We start from the raw sequence: 18,291 nt of genomic DNA on the forward strand, positions 1-18,291 counted from the left end.
TACATCCTGGATGGGATGTCTGTCCTTTACAGGGTACAGACTAACAAAACACACACGCTCATTCACACACACTGCAGGAAATTTGTGAATGCCAATGTGCCTAATCTGCATGTCTTTGGACCGAGGGAGGAAACCGGAGTATCAGGAGCAAACCCACCAAGCACTTGCACACTCCATACACAGAGACCCAATGCGGGAATGACCCGGATCCTGGAGGTTCAGACTGACATTACGCTAACCACTAACGCCACGGTGCCACCACTACTGAAATTACTGTTCAGAGACACCAACACACCATAAAATCCTCAAAAACACTTAAGATGGAAATTTGAACTTCACTCTAGATCCTCTCAACAGCTGCTTCCTGACCTTGGATGTTTAATGATACTTAGCTTGAGCTGATGGTTCAGCATTAAGGGTTAATCAAAAGGTGTGGGCACGGATAAGAATAAGGTCTTGTCTCTGAGATGGTTCTTTTTTTTTTTTTTTGCCTTGTGCACTTCATGAGTAAATATTTATTACCTGATCGGATGAAGCAGTCTTTAAAAGGGCACATGGCAAGACCAGGCTTTCAGGGAGTAAGCTATTTAGAGGAACATTTAGATGATGGAAAGTCCTCTAGCTACATTTGATATTTTGACAATGTGAAAATAGGGTGTTCAGCCGAGGGGAGGGATGGACGACCCGAAACACATATCATGCTAATGCCATCGTTGGAGGTTTTTAAATGCTGTGATATCACTGCAGTGTGAACCCTACAGTACAGTAGGTTCTGGTTATTCATGTAAATAGCTTAACATTTATTCAGATTATTTAGAACTTTAGGTGATGATCTTGCTGATGGAAACCTTTACTTGTAATCTGGACGAAAACTAAGCTCATAAAATATGGAGACGAATTTACACAAACAAACTTGATGTAAGAAATCATAAAGAAAATGTACAAATGTCATGCTTTTTATTAAATTAAATCATATTTCCTGTTATAGTGTTTAAAATTGAATATGAAGAATGACAAAAAAATAAAAACAGCACATTTTAATTTCATTAATTTGTTTCAAAATTATTACCACACTTTAATAGAGGATCTACTTTTTTCATCTTTTTCCTATTCACTTGTTTCCTAGTTAGTTACAAACTGTTAATTAAGGACATCTTTAAATTGGAATTGCCTAAATACTTCATTAACTGCAAAAATCTTAATCGAATAACTGAGCAGCAGTCTGTACAGTACATGGTACCTTACAGAGTGAAAATATAAATTATTATTAAAGAATTATATAGAAAATCTGAATCCATGTAGGTTTATTAAAAAATTATATAAAAAATGTTAATAAAAAAATTTAAAAAAGTTAAAAGTAAAAATTATAAAGAGAGAGAAAGAAAGTGTACCTATAAACACTTCTAAGAGATAATGTAACATTAGGTAGGTAGTGATAAATGACAAATGATTCTCATTTCTGATTCACAAATTATCGAAGCTTCCACCTATATTACTGAAGGTTCTGTTGCTCCAAATACCTGTTTCCACTCAGGTTCACCCCTAAGATCACATAAGATCAAATGATAATGCATGATAATGTTTTAATGTTCTCTCTAGTTTATTTACAGAAAACAGATATATAGAAACTATTTTCTGAGTCTAAAACATCAAAGCCATTCACATGTTCAGGTTTCCTGGAAACACTAAGGGTTCTGGGGATATTAGAGAGTTCTAGGAAAACAAAATGGTTCGAGCAGTAGAAATGATTACTGCATACGGAATAACATAATAAAGAGGAAGAGGGCATGAAAAGAGAGTCTTGGGATAAAACTGATAAAAGCTTGGAAAAGATCATAACCTAGGAGAAATGTCAGAAAAAAAACAACTAACAATTATTTATTTTAAAACTGTAAATAAATTCACAACAAAACGTGACTTTTCTGTAGGAAAGGAAAAAAAGACTTTGATCTTTCCCTACAACTTCTTTCCACACAGCTACTTAAATCATCCGCTGACTGGGTCAGGAACTTTTAAAATAAATTCTTTTTTTTTCTTTAGTCATTATCCTTTTCCCAGGAAGCCAAGCTGTCAGTGAGTTCCTGATTCCTGAGGCAAATTTGCCTCTTTTGAAATCCGCTGTCATGATTCAGACATCCTCTCTCAGTAAAAAAATATATATTTCCCTGTACTGGTGAGTGACAGAACTGCAATTTGGGCATCCGGCTGTTGTCCTTCCTGACAAAATGCCAAACATATTGCTTCCACACTGCAGAAACCTGGTGATTATTGCAGAACATTTAAATGTATGTAGTTTTGCAGCTGAAAAAAACTTCAAACTGCGACCATGCCATTTTTGTTAATTCACCTTGTGCGACCCTCCCTGAGAGTTACAGTAAATCTGCTACAGTTTTTCGGCTGTAATGGTTAATTCATGAGTCGTCCCTTTTTCTGGAGATCATCGCTCAGGAGTCAGTCTGGGGGCTGATGCAAGGACACATTTTATTACGTTTTAAGCGAATATTAATCAAACGACAGGGGGTTAATTATGGCCAATTAATTCTTTGATTTATCATCAGTGCAGCGGATAGTTGTGCAACTGGATTCTGACATTGTCCTTTTCGTTCAGAAGCGAGCGGTGGAGAAATTGACAGCTCATTAATGGCGAGGCTGATAGATGGAGGTGGAGCTGGAGTTAAAAACTTTAAATCCCCAGAGAAGGAAAAGTGCTGTTCTTGCCTTTGACCCTTTTCTTCATATTCTTTTACTTATCTTCAGAAATGTCACAGTAGACCTGCAGCCCTGATCAGACCTGCGTTTTTAATCCGTCTGCTGTAGGACAATCATAGTCTAAATGGTGAGAGGTTAAAAAAAAAAAAAAGATTTTTTTTAGGGTGGATTAGTTTGGCATTTTTATGAAAGTGAGTGCAACAGCACCACCTAAAGGTTGAAGGAAAACACACAGGATGGAATGAAGGGAAAAGCGAGGCTGTGGCTGATTTCTTTCTAGCCCAGACTCTAGTTTTATAATAATAATAAAAATAATAATAATAATAATAATAATGTTATGACATAAAAAAAGAATCTAAAGTTTGACTGGAAGTGTAAAAGTTTCGACACAAATTCTCCTTTACCGTTTTTTTGTTACTTTTTTGACATTGTACATTAATGCTGACGAATTCCAAACTATGAATGAACAAGTATGGAATTATGTAATAATCACAAAGATCTTAAACAACTCAGAATATGTTTTACATTTCAAATTGTCCAAAGGAACCACATTTAGCTTTGATGCCAGCTTGGCACGCTCATGGCATTCTCTCGTCAGATGAGAACACACAATTCCTGAATGTATTGTTCCCACTGTGAAGCTTAAAGGAGGAGGTGTGATGGTGCAGGGTTGCCTTGCTGGTGACTTAGTCAATATTGAGAGCAAATCTATTGAACAGGGCTTTCACAGCATTTTGCAGTGACATGCCACGCCATTTGGTTTGCATTCAATGGGCTATCATTTGTTTTCCAACGGGACAATAACCTCAAACACACCTCTAGGTTATGTAGGAGCTATTTGTCCAAAAAGAAGAAGTGTGATGGAGTGCTGCATCAGATGACCTAACCTGTGTTGGTTTGAGATGAGTTGGAACAGACAGTGTATTATATAAACTATATTCTAGGTTATTTAACATGTTTTTGTTGACTGCGTAATTCCAAATTTACATTTTATTTGTCAAGTGCAAAGTCATACACAGTATGATATGCAGTGAAATGCTTATACTGTATGACCGCCAATGACCCTAAAAAATAAAAGCTTATACATAAGGAATAAATTTGAATAAAAAGAAATACTAAAGAAAAATAAATTTAACTAGTCAAATAAACTGTACAAATAAGGGCATAAAAATATTACAAAATATACAAATATAGGAGAAAAAAATATATATATCCAAAATTCCATATTTGTTGTGTCACAATTTTTATGTTATGGGTTTTAATACAAAATGTTGAAAACATTAAAAAAATAGAAAAATAATTGAATAAAAAGATGTGACAAAACTTTTGACTGGTACCGTATATCTTAGATTAAAATTTTAAATACTATGAAATGTATGTATAATTTTATTATCATGAGATTAACCATAGTATTATTCTGTCTAAATAATTGTATATGTTTCTCCTTCACTTTATATCATTTTATGTCTATAAAGAAGCTTAAAAAAGTGCTACAATTAGATAAATTAATAAAAATGGGTCTTATAATTATGTTTGGTTTATTTTAATGTGATCATATTTATTGTCCTGAAATTTTTCTTACTATCATACCATGTTTTGCAGCATGCAGACAGAATAGTGCTTTTAAAAAAACAAAATGCACCAAAGTATTTTTTATATAGTTTGTGGATAAAATTAGTAATTAAAATAAAATTAAAAAAAAACAGAAAACATGTTTATCACAAAAATACAAATCTTTATCTGTTGAAAGTTTATAAATTACTGCAGGAAATTTGTAAAATGCACAACAGCATCTTTTAGTAGAATTATCCGAGAGTGGGTCATTTTAATTAAGCAAAAACGACCAACATGCAATTCTAATATTTATTACGTCTGTTTTTTTTTTTTTTTTGCTAATTAGATTGTTTAAATACCACCTATAAATCTAGGAAAAATTCTCCATTTTTTTTAGGAATGTACATGCTCTGAACAAATCTCTGAACACCCCCCTCCCCCAATAACCCCCCACCCCTGCCTCCTTTTATCACCAAAAAGTTAATGCCAATGAAGACAAATAATATTTCAAGAAGCTACAGAGAGGCCAGTAAGCGATGAAGCAATAAATTCTAGAACCTCAATAGAAAAGCCATTTGTCACTGGCAAAATGTGAAAGTGCCTCAGCAACATGCCAAATGTCTGAAAGTTAACTTTTCTGTAGTTCTTAGAGTATGTATTCAATATGAATGACTACCCACACACACACACACACACACACACAGATCGAAGCTGACGCTCTGCATTTCTCAGTCTTGGTCATTGCCGCATTTTAAATCAGTCTGTCGGACAAGAAAATAAAAGATGATTAAAGTTTTATCACTTGAAATCAATTTAAGCACTTACAGACTGAAACGGCGCATGATTTCATTACACTCAACACAGTGTCATGAGACATTTGTACATTTTAAGCAGGCGAGTGCAACTGGGTCAAACTTTATTCCATAAGTAAAGATTAGTAAAGTAAACACAAGATGCAGATTTTAATCCTAACCTTTATTACATGGTGTATTTTACATGTGTGTTTACAATTTTGTCCGTGTCCGTTTATGTATGGTAGTATGTGTGCAATTTTTATATAATTAATTAGTTATACAGCATAGTAAGTAAAAAATATATATATATATTATTAATTAATCGCTGTTTTCGGAAGTGTCAATTTATTGTCTTGCATCCTGGAAAGAAACAACTAAGGAGATAAATCTGAAGTGAATGAAATTGAGGTAAGAACTGTCCAACATATTTTAACAATCAGGAAGGAACCCTCAACTTCAAACATGGTCACAAAAACACAATAGGTAAGCAAAGATAAATGTGATGAGGATCAGGACTAAACAGCTGTGTGTCCATGAGAAAACCACTTGTTAGTGAGACTTAAACAAAAAAAGAAGGCTTCAGTTTGCTGGGGAGCATAAAGATTGGACTTTGGAGCAATGGAAAAAGGTCATTTGACCTGATAAGTCCAGATAGAGCCTATAGCAGAGCGATGGGCGTGTCAGGGTAAGAAGGCGTGTCCACTGTCTAAGCGTTCTGATCTGGGGTTGCTTCAGTCACTCAGGTCGAGACTCAGCAACGTTATGTGACAATAGAATGAAGTCAGCTGATGACCTAAATGTACTGGATAACCAGGCCATCACATCTATGGAGTTTTTTTCTTTCCTGATGGCACGGCTGTCCTCCAAGACTCAGATTCTAAAAAACGTGGTTCATTTTCACACATGAACTGGAAAACACTGTGTGCTGTAACCAAAGCTAAAAGCATTTGACAAAAATGTGCTTCATTTCTGTGGGTCAACAACTGAGTCAGTGAATCTTATTTATCTATTATCCATGTTGAAGTTATGTTTGGAAATATTGAATGGTTTTATACACACTAATGCCGCAGATCCAGGTTCGAGCCCCACCCTCGGTGGTTGGAACAACCCATAATACCCAGGTGCTGCATGCAGTGCCAGTTCCAAGCCAGGGTTGTGTCAGGAAGGGCATCCAGTGTAAAACCTGCCAGACATAATAAAAATATGTGTAACAATTTCTACTACACATAATAAAATACCCAAGACTTTTGTTGGGTACTGTCCTCTCTTGTTTAGGAAATCACTGTTTGAGTCATTTGTCTATGATTACATTCATTTCTTAATGTTCAGTAAATCAACTGATTCAGGGAAGTCTTAGTCTTAGTCGATCTTCAACTAAGATGGTCAAAAAATAAAAATTCTTCTTCTAAACCTAAATACACAAGTAGATTATAAAAAAAGCACAAAATACCAAATATATTTACTATCTTACACAACTACAATCTTTGGTGTCATCATCAGGGTGCCTATATATTTGCCCAAACCAATCAGTGAACAAATCTAAATGCATCATTTTACTGAACAGACTCGAACGATTCCAAAGGCTCGAGTCTGACTGCTTGCATTTAAGAATGATTAGCCGGTCTTAACAAAAGGCTTCAAACTCTCACAGTCCTGTGGTCTCTGGCACGCACCGTTAATAAACCTGCAGACTTTACACTTTTTTCCATTAGCTCCGCTCTAATCTTTAATAATAAAGTTGAAATAATAAGCCGGGCATTATTCCAGGATAATAATAATAAAAAAAAAAATCAGTATGCTCTCAGAAAAATGAAGCGATCCCCAGGAGAGCATGCTGTTCCCGCGAGCAAAGCGCTGCACATTGTCTCGCCACTTCATTTTCTTTACATATATATCACTCTCAGTTGAAGATATCGATCCTAAGTTTCCGTGAGACGTCTCCATGTATCTTCGGTAATTACTGAAGATTGTGTAACCTCCAGCTTTGGCATCTGTGATGGATCACAACACACATTTTCTGGGTAATTTTCCTTTGTAGCACGTGTAATTAAGTGGGGAAATATAATGTACTCAATTAATTATGATCCATGGTGCTAACTCCAACAGACAGATTAACAGTGGGGTTCGAACGTCATCATTTTTCAGAGTTTTAACTCGACGAATGGGAAAGGGGCTACTGGAATTGTTTTTAAATAAAATTCATTCAAAAAATAAATTAAAAAGTTTCTACATCAACCAGGACAGTAATAGTATACTGTACCAGCCTTGAATTAATTATAATAATAAAAAATTAAAATAATAAAAAATAAGCGCATAATTAAAATAATAAAATTAAAGCAATTTGAGGTTTTTATTTGAATACTTTGCACAAAAATAATTGTACATCATTCTCACAAAATTTTATCAAACGAAACGAAATACAAATGTAACTTATTTGCTTGTACACTGTGTATGGGTTTAAATGTTCCACTTTACACCCTAATGTGACCTCATAAGAAGAGCCCATCCCCCAGGTTGATGCTTACCACTGCTTTTCTCTGGAGGGGGCATGTCTCAGGATAAGCTCATTTACATAAACAGTGAAATGGTGCATTTGGAGGAGAAGTAAAATGAAAAATGCAGTTTTCAAAAAAAAAAAAAAAAAAAAAAAAAATGCATTATTTTGGGGGTATTTCACCTGGAGCATTAATACACATTTTGAGGGAGCTCTAAGACCTGCGTTGACTTGAAAATGCCCAAAAAGGGACCTTTTAATAACATATTTGCAAAGATAAACATACAGTGTCCATTTATACTGTACATCGAAAGAAAGAAAGCCAACCATAAAGCCAATGCAAGTTTGGTTTGTTATTTCACACTTGTCCTAAAGTGTGACAAAACGAGAAAATTGAGAGGAAAAAGAAACGAATGAGACAGAACATGCCCGTTCCAACCACAGGCTGTCAGAGCTACCCGAGTTAACATGTCCATTACCACACACAAGTGCCATGTAGCATTTAAATGAGCTAATACCCGTCACCCAACCCCCAGGCTTTAGTTCTGTCCCACTCACAAATAACACACATGCACATCACACACTTACCACCTAGGTTGAATTAATTAATAAAAAATATAAAATTTCAAATCGTGAACCTGTAGTAGTCTTTCCTTATTTCTTAATACATTCATTCCACACATCATGTTTTCAAAAGTCCTGACCTTACAGCTTTACCTTTTACTGACACAAAGTGCTGATAGTGGAGACTCCTTCCAAATAATGCTACATAAATTTCTCCATAATAGATTCATCAATACAGGCCTAAGAATAAACAACAGAGTATGGAACAAAAACATCCTCAAAAGGCGACCATCAGCTAAAAAAATAATCTCTGCTTACAGTTTTCTGGGATTCTCAAGGACCAGAAGTATTTGAACATTATTAGGAAAACGTTTTAACAATCAACAGTACTCGTTACAGTGAGACGCTTATTTAAGAGTTGAAATTTGGAATAAATGCTGAGGACCGCTATCTGAGGGCATTGTTATCATGCATGATGATGATGATGCACATCCACACACTTCTGCCCACACTCTCGACACTCTGCACTGTGGTAAAGCATCCTTCCCATAGTCCTGATCTTGCTACATCAGATTTTCTTGCTTTAAGGTTGCCCTACGGGTACAAAGATTCACTCCTATAAGAAAATGTAGACAGCAGTATGTAAGACAACTCTAAGCCTAATGCATTTATATACAAAAGCTTGAATATGAAAGCTTTAACAGATGGAAAAAGTATATTGAAAAGCAAGGAGATTATGGCAAAAAAATATGTATTTGTTTTTTGTCTTTTAGTTATTTAAAAAAATAAATCTAGAGCCAGAGTGTGGATAATGTTTGACTGCTCTTTGCGTAAATACACATACCTATGTAGTAATACAGAATGAATGATTTTATACTGTGCTCTGCCCCTTTTCCATGGTTCCTTCATAATCCATCGTGTTTGAGCTCGCCTGTTAAGTATGCAGCTCACACTGAGCACTGAGGGGAAAATAAATGAGAAACAGTAAATTGTTTGCTCCAACATGACACACATTTAAATTCCCATGATGTTTTATTCCAGCGTCAAAGAGCCATAAAACATCCATTAAATAGAGCCAAATGTTTGGAGAACTCCACCCTATTCAGGTTCAGTCGCGTTGTTCTTTCAGTCGCGCGCATGTCAAAGTGTCGACTTTTTTAGACATCAAAAAAGAAACACAATGCTTTCTCTATGAGCTGAAATACACATTCAGGAAGGCGTTTAAAGGAGTGTTAAGGAGAATATGACGAAATCAGAATGTATTTTGCATTTATTTATCGATTTGCGTTATTAATTTATTTATTTACTTGCTGGAGCGTCAACAAATTTCATAACCCACTGAACCTGGACACATTTTGCTAAAACACCTTCTGTTTCACAAGCTGTCTTCGTCAACAGCAGTGCAATGCTATCGTCTCTGAGAGATCAGGAGACATATGGAGTTTTTAGTAGGAAAAATGCTGCTTGAAAATAATGTGAGAGCAGAATTTTAGGAAAAATATAAACATTTATTCGTTAAATTTTTTTAGTTTATACATAAATGGTTCTCAATTTCACATGATTTTTTACAAATGAAGAAATTAATATAAGTTTTTTGTTTGCCTGTCAATTTCTTATTATATAAATGTTTGTTTAAACCGAGCCATCTGATTGGATGAGAGGCTTCCCAGGAGTGTTGATATGATTAAATGTCTCAGTGCTGTATTGCTCTATATGTATCTGTGCATACGTATTACACTAATTGTGGGTCACAACAAGGGTAAGAGTAGGTCTGTAGGGTAAGACACTGGCAGACACTCTTATCCAGTGCTTAAGTTTCCATCACTGGATAGATCCTTACTCTGGCTAAGTGCCAATGCTATGCTTCTAACACAAGGCTGAATCTCAAATCCCTCTCTAACCTCTGATCAAGAGCACTACTTGGTGTGTATAACAAGTGATTGTAAACCCTACATAGCGCACTAGCCTTCCATTTCCAGCACTATTCGGGATTAGCCTTAAACACGGAAGTTAACAGAACTGATAAGTAAATAAGTGGAAATATAAAGTAAATCATCTTATCTCGATGGGTTTACCTCACCTTTTGGCTACATAGTACCATTAAGAACTTTAAACTACTGTATGTTCATCGCTGTTAATCACAGAAGTTAACATTAACTGTTGATCTCTTATTGTTACTGGACTTCATGTTAATTCAAAGAATTTCTGTTATATTGTACTTTCAGCTGCATAACACACATGATGTTATATCATCTCTATCTGTTATCACCCAAATGAGGATGGGTTCCCTGTTGAGTCTGGTTCCTCTCAAGGCTCCTTCCTATTGCCGTCTCAGGGAGTTTTTCCTTGCCACTACCGCCGTCACCCTTGGCTTTCTCATTAAGAAATGAATTTCATTTATTCATCTCATTATTATCTAGACACATTTTTCTCACACATACACAATTTATTATTATTATTATTATTATTATTATTATTATTATTATTTATATTTCTTTGAATTATTATTTTTTTTTAATGAATTTATTTCACTAAAAAAATTTCACTGCTTTTAGACAATGACCATTGTTAATAGCGCTATATAAATAAAATTGAATTGAATTTAATTGAATATTGTCATTCGCCAGCTCTTCCAGTTGTGGTTAGTTATTTTCATAACCAAATAAATGGTTAAAAAAAATCTCCTGATAATAAGTGGTGTTTGTGGAACTGTATAGTTAAGCAATATCACCCTTGAGGTTATGCTGGTATACAGAAAATCAGCACAACTATAATGCAGTCATAAACACCAGGGTGTGGCCCGAGTGCTGAAAATGTCCAGATATTCAGTGCAACAGAATGACCTCAAGTGTAATATTGCTTATTCATTTACTCCTAAAACCTTTTTAAATTAGGCTGTGGTCATTTTTCTTATTATTGATAGATTCCTTTGTCAGGAAATATGCACTCAGATGTACCATTACAGTTTGAATTTTAATGTTTTTTAGACAGTTCATTGTCAGTTCAGAAATCACTAATCAAAACTTGTAGTGATAAAGACAAGCAAACATCCAGGTGATCTGCAAACATCAAATAAATGACTAGGCAAGGAAAAACAGGATTGTTCTTCAATTACTCTTACTACACTTTAGAGTTACAGTTTCCATGACAGTACTTGAGTCCATCACCGTGCCACCACACATAAGTGGAAACGTTTTGTTCCTCTACCTGCATAAAGATGTTAAAAACCCTGATATTTCTGCTTTCCACATTCCCATTTCACTGTCACTTAGTACCTGTGAATAAAAAAGATAGAAGGTATTCATGGCATTAAGAAGTACATGGCCACTCTAAGGATTGATGGACCAATTTTACAAAGGTACTCTTCCTGTTGTAACCCTCCCATTTTCTTACCAGCACTGCGTGCTGCAGCTAGGTTTGTAGGGCAAATGGTGAAGGCAAGACGCCCAAGGACCCAAAAGTGGCAGCCCAGCAGTGACAGGGTTAAAATGCCCAGCACTGCAATCAGTACCAAGGGCCTCAACTTAACCGAGCCAGCACTTCACTGGTAAACTAACTATGAAAAAGATAGATAGATAGATAGCTACTATAGATATACATGTGAAATAAGTAATTTGTGGGTGCAGCACAACATGCACAAAAACGTCTCAGGTTACTTTGCTGTAACCCTGTTCCCTGAAAAGGGGGAAACGAGATGCTGCGTGAAAACGCTATGGGAAACATCTTGTCATGTTGCCGGTTGTGAAGCATGTGTGTATCAAACACACCAGATTTTTGGCTTATATAACCTCAGTCGGTCACGTCATCTGATGAAAGGCACCTGCAGCTTATAAATAGGAGTGAACCGGAAACATTCCTCAGATTGATTTGTCTGAACGGACGTCATAAAAAAGGGCAATAGCATCTCTCACCTAGTGTAGTGGCGGCTGCCCCCTGGTTGTGGCCCCATAAAATATGTAAAAGCCGCTTTGACTTACGCCACTTGCTGATGCGGTGAACGTAAATCTGAAGAGCACGTACTGGACACAGCAAGTGCTCTGAAGCTGTTAAAGGCAGAGGACAGAAGGCTTCAAAAACAATATAGTGCATGTTGAGAATGGAACTTTCGGAAGATAGTTTAGTGAGGATGCAAAATGGCCCTGACCAGCCCAGGGGCAAAGTCTAAGCAGGATGGTGAGACTGACAGATCTCCAATCCTCTTAGAGAGGTAATGGCCCTTAGAAAAACCATCCTAAAGGTCAGAAATCTGAGGCGCTGACTCTAGTGGTTAAAAAAAAAGGGGGTGTCAATTGGCTCTTCGAGCGCGATAGATAAAACCCACAAAAAGGGACCGTGTCACAGTAACTCCACCAATCAGGACATGGCAGGCTGAAATAGCAGTTACGTACGTCCTGAGGGTACTAGGGCACAAGCCCAAGGACAACTTTTCCTGCAGAAACTTCAGCACTGAAACATTTCAGCAGTCGACTGGGTCTACCTGCTTCGTCATGCACCAACTTTCAAATACATTCCATTTGAGGGCATAAGCTCTTCTAGGACAACATGCACCACTTCTAGGGGAGGGAGCCCTAGCACTTAAAATAGTCCTAATTATGCTGGCTGAAAGACTAGCTTGACTTAGTTGGTCCCGTTCAAGGACCGAACGTGAAGGTCCCAAAGCTCGGGCCGGGGATGAAATATCGTCCCCTGCGCCTGAGACAGAAGATCCCACCTTATTGGAATCACCTATGGTGAGTTGCTGAAGAGGGATATTAGATCCGAGAAACACACTTTGGTCGGCCAACAGGGCGCTATTAAAAAGAGGCGCAAACACTGTTGATGGACCCTCGCCAAGACTCCCGGGAGCAAAGCCATCAGGAAAAGCGCATAAAGGCGTAACCTGGGCCATGTACGGGCCAAGGCGTCCAGACCCAGGGGAGCTGGAAGAGTCAGAGAGTAGTAAAGGAGACATTTGCTGATCTTGCGAGCCAAAGAGGTCCACCTCTGCTACCTGAAATCTCTCCCAGATTGACTGTCTACTTCAGGGTGGGGTTTTCATTCCCCGAGTGTCAGAGATTGACTGGACAGTACAACCGCTCCCACATTCATATGCCCTGGAATGTAAAGCGCCCTGAGGGACAGGAACCTGGTGTGCTAGCTATTTAGCGGTGCGAGCATAGTCCGCCCTGGCGATTAATATATGAGACTTCCATAGTGTTGTCTGCCTGCACTAGGACATGGTAGCCTCTCAACTGCTGGAGGAAGTGCTTTAGGGCCAGAAATAGAGCCATCATTTTGAGGCAATTGATGTGCCGCACGAGAAGATGGCCTCTCCAGCTCCCTTGGGCTGGATGGTCATCTAAGACCGCACCCCAGCTTGTGAGGGAAGCGTCTGTCGTTAGCATCTGCGATGACAAGACGAACTTAGAGTGGGACCCAGAGTCAGAAACTGGGGTCTAAACCACATAGGAAGGGTACAAAGCACCTGGTGCATAACCTTTATTGGGGATTGGACCTAGAGTGAAATCCCTGGTTCTTAGCCACAACTGAAGTGCTCTCATGTGCAGAAGGCCCAAAGGTGTCACCATGGATACAGCTGTCATGAGAGCTAAGATCTCTGAAAGTGATGGTCACTTTCTGGTCTAGCTTGATTTCCTTGAGGGTGTTGAGAATGGATTCGACACAAGCAAGAGACAGCTGTGCCCGCTTACGATCGAATCCCATGTGACACCCAATATGTTGTCTTCTGAACAGGAAAGAGCACGCTTTTCTTGGCGTTGGGTCTCAATCCTAAGAAACGTCATGCTGATGTCGAAGCGCTAGCTACTGAGACTGGGCCAGCCAGTCGTCTATGTAATTCAAATATGGATGCCCTGGAGTCGTAAAAGCCAGAACTACATCCATGCATTTCATATATGTGCGGGTGAGAGAGCTACTGTAGACCAATGGAAGGACCCGATACTGGTAAGCTTCGCCCCCGAAAGCGACCTTAGGAACCTCCTGTGCTGTGGCAATATTTCTATATGAAGTAAGCGTCCTTCAATCGATTGTCCCAAATCAATTGCTTGGTAGGATTTGAGAGCAATCACTTTGACACTCAACATTTTAAAGCTGTTTTTATTTATTTATTTTAGATAGCGGTACAGCCTGCGAAAATCTAAAAAAAATTGGACGCAGCCCCCCGTTCCTCTTGGGAACCAAGAAATGCCAACTGTAGTAGCCTGACTCACTGTCTAGTAGTGTAACATGTTCCATGGCCCCATTCCCCAGCAACTTCTGTCAGCAGCAGTGGCAATTTCCTTAAGACTGCAAGGGAAGCTCAGCTTCCCCTATAATGTCACAAAATTAATGGTTAAATTATGTACTATTGTATTAACATTTTATTGACAAAAATGCGTTAGAAAACGTTCATCTCAAAAACGAGTTCGTTCAGAATCAGTTAAATATAGCAGGTCGGCTGACTTGATTTTCTTCTCATACATTCCCGTAGCATCACAATGCATTTCCCTGTTGAAGCCCAGCGTCCATTGACTTTAATGTGGCTGCTTTGAGCATTTTTTTTTCAGTGCTTTGAAACTAGACAGTCATTGGATAAACACTGAAATTATGTCCCGATGAATGAAGCAGTGGGCGGGCCAGGACGCTGGGCTGCTGCATGATGATTGGAGGAGCTGTTTAAAGGGCGGAACCCCTTTTTTGATTGACAGCATGTTTTAAGTATACATCAGCGCTACAGAGATTCAAGTACAGTCCCATTGTCAGGTTATAGTTCAAACTTTTGGGTGGCTCCCGCACTTACAGTAAATCCAACTAAAAAGTACTAAAAAGAAAACAAAACTCAGGCTTTATATCCCAGCTTACATCTCGCATTCGCGTTCAACTTTACACACACCGGACTGCATTACCCACAATGCCCGGCCCACACTGGCCAGCGGCCCACCGGGAGGGGCAACACCATGGTCCTGGGCACATGAACCTCAGGGCTTCTTTGTGAAGAAGACAATATGCAAGCCTGAGCTCTCTTTTGAGGTGAATTGCAGCGCGTTAAACACCTTTTTATTTTGTTGGTTTAAACACAGACATGCATACACAACAAGGTCAGTGAAGACAAAAGAACTAAGGAATGTTTCCGGTTCACTCCTATTTATAACCTGCAGGTGCGTCTCATCAGATGACGTCACTCGACCGAGGTTATATAAGCCAAAAATCTGGCGTGTTTGATACACACATGCTTTACAACTGGCAACATCACAAGATGTTTCCCATAGCGTTTTCACACAGCATCGAGTTTAGCCTTTGAAAAGGAACAATTTTGTTTGTGTATGTAAATTCATTCAACATTTTTACCATCAAGCAGTGGACTAAAATACACTGATCAGGCATATTTACCACCACAAAAGATTAACACATTAACATTGATTATCAATTATAAACCAGTAAGTTGTTGACAGGATCATGGGCACTCAAGGCTCACCCATGCCCGCAGGGACCAAAGGGCAGCTTGTCCAGTCCAATCCCACAGAAAAGCCAACGGCCAAAAAGTCAAGCTGGCCACTATAGAAACATTCCAGAACACCCAGTGTACCACAGCTTGCCATGCACTCAAAGCAGCCTCAAAATTCTGGAATGCGTCATGGAAACAAGTCATGGAAAGATCCATGGAAGCTACACCATTAAAAAACACTGGACCTGAAGGATCTGCTGCCAATGTCCTGGTCCTAGCTACCACAGTAAATCCCCAGAGGTCCCAGAAGTCACACCCCAATGGTCCAGAGATACCCAGGTGGAAGCTACCCAAGAGAAACATACACAATGCTGGAACTGGGCTTATACTGTATATACCAGAGTGATTTAAAATAACATTTAGAAAACAATAACAGATGCCAGTATTATGGTTAATGAACCTCTGATGGCTTATGGATGGCAATTAAAAATATTAATTGTTCATTGTTTAAATACAAGCGCTAGAGCTCAGTGTTGCTTTTGTAGTCTGTTGACAAGCTGTTATGTGGAACAAAAATGGAGCATTAAGCAATCTTGCAAGGTACTAATGGCAAGAAAATAAGCTCGGGAATGTAAGAGGGACACGCATTAGTCATGCCAGTGTTTATTTTTCATCTACTGCATCAGGACAAACAAAAAGCAAATAGGACTTACTCTGAGCTCAGCTCTGCATGATGTGTTTGCTTTTTTGCTTTCATGATGGAGTATATGGAGACTAACAACAGAATAGCTCAATTTGTGTCCCCCATCTGGCAAATGGCAAACAAAATTGGTCTTGAATTACTTCATTCACAGCACACAAAAAGATCTGAATGATCGTCTACCGGTTATAAAAATGAATAAGAACCAAAAATCTAAATCTTTTTACATTTTTAAATATTATTATCAACAAGAATAGAAACCTACCTCAACTGTTAATCTGCTGAAAATAGGAAGCACCACTAATCACACCACTCAAATGATTAAGAAACAAGAATTAAGGTCAAATCACTAACAAGGTAATCAGGTCTAGCATCTGCCGGCACACACCCAAACCAGACCATAAGTTGAAATGGTTCAGGGAGCATTGGCTGGAGCTTTGTCTACTCATTAAGCTAATTGCTGCAATCTGTACCCCCCCCCCCCTAATAATTTCAGCCACGTCATTAGCGGGCATGGCTGCAGTGTTGACAGGTCAATTGCTCTGTTACATAGTTCACTGGATCAGACATAATTACTCAATTGATAAAAACAGGAACATTTCTGCACTTTCCTATTGACTAAAACCCATAGCCTTGTCTGAATAATTGGAATTTTTAAAAACAAACGTAAATACATTTGTTTCTGAATACCTAAGCTACATGTGCCATGAAATTGGCTAGCAACACAGGAAAATATTTACCCAGAGTTTCCCATGGGGTATTAACTGACACTCTGTATACTCATTAAGCTAATTGCAGCAACCCCCACCCCTTAACACCCATCTTTTCAGCCTCATCATCATTAAACATGGCTGCGTTGTGGACAGATCAACTGCTTGGCCATTTGGTTAATTGGTTTATGCTTAATTAGTTATCCAATGGGAACTGGAGTGGCATCCAGGAATCAAGGTCCTTCATTATAATACTTTGCATTTACTGATTCCATCTAACAAAAACCCAAGAAAAAAATAATAACATTCACCATAAGAGGACCAAAATCAGATACAAAAGTTCTTTTGGATTTTGGTTAATAAGTCACATGTATATCATGTAATTTACTCAGCAATACAGTATGCAAGGCAACATTTTTGTACTGTATGCAGGCTGCACATTTATGAACATTATATCGGTACTACTTTCTATACTCTTTTTTTTTCCATACATTCTTTGGAGAAAATGCAAAATTGAGCATGTGATTGTAGGTCAAAGTTGATTTTTGTATCTATTTTGAACATTTCGGGGTAGGAGATTAAAGGCTGCTGGGCATGTTCCCACAAGGGCGGGTCATACACTTGGCTTGGAGCTTCCTGGAGCCAGCAGAATCGAGCACCAGTTGAAGTACTGGAAGTTATAATATATAGAAGGAGATCCAGCATTGGTGATGAACTTAATGGAATATAATTGGTGACTGAGTATGGCTCCATCCATCTGGTTTGGATAGCAGGATGAGGTGGGAAAGCATCTTTACTGGTAATTATAGGTTTTTTACTAAAGTCTCATCAATTCAATTATAAGCTGATCTTGATTAAATGAAAGCTTTCACTTTATCTTCTTTAACCTATCCCCAGAAAAGAGTGGTGGAGACAAAAAGACCAAAGACATGGTGAGGAAAATGTGCAACCATGAAAGATCATACTTCCTGGGATGTGTCCTTTCGGCTAAAAAGAGAAGACAACATGAATGCCAATAAAACTGTTTGCCCACAAAATAAGCATGTGTTCGCTTGTCTTTGAATCTCTTTTTCAGGAGAAGAAAGCGTGCAGCACCTAGTTGCATAGCTTTTACCTGGGATTCATGCAGTTAGCCTCTCTAGAAGGAGAAGTGAATTTATCTCCTGTAAACAGTTGATTGTGAAATAGTGGTTGCCCAGTGTTCCCTGCATCACTCATGGAACTGATTGTTGATTCTGATCAACAAGTTATATAGCACCTCTAAATCACTTTCAGTAGCCAACTCATCTTTCAACTCCTTTGAGAGGCCCTGAACAAAAGCTGCCAGCAGGGCTAGGAGGGTT

The 18,291-nt window shown here is 38.2% G+C and overlaps 1 long non-coding RNA gene across 2 annotated transcripts; it reads right to left on the bottom strand.

Moving 5' to 3' along the window:
- Positions 1-5,776: 5,776 nt before the first annotated feature.
- On the bottom strand, positions 5,777-16,634 carry LOC128508275 (uncharacterized). 2 transcript variants are annotated; one of them, XR_008355889.1, is made up of 3 exons: positions 16,504-16,634; positions 16,252-16,346; positions 5,777-6,240 (listed from the first exon to the last, which is right to left on the bottom strand). It is a non-coding gene; the product is annotated as an uncharacterized LOC128508275 (long non-coding RNA). The 2 variants fall into 2 exon arrangements; XR_008355888.1 differs by lacking the exon at positions 5,777-6,240 and adding an exon at positions 8,992-9,074.
- Positions 16,635-18,291: the final 1,657 nt, after the last annotated feature.

The sequence above is a fragment of the Clarias gariepinus genome, chromosome 20 (assembly GCF_024256425.1).
Source record: "Clarias gariepinus isolate MV-2021 ecotype Netherlands chromosome 20, CGAR_prim_01v2, whole genome shotgun sequence".
Taxonomy (NCBI): domain Eukaryota; kingdom Metazoa; phylum Chordata; class Actinopteri; order Siluriformes; family Clariidae; genus Clarias; species Clarias gariepinus.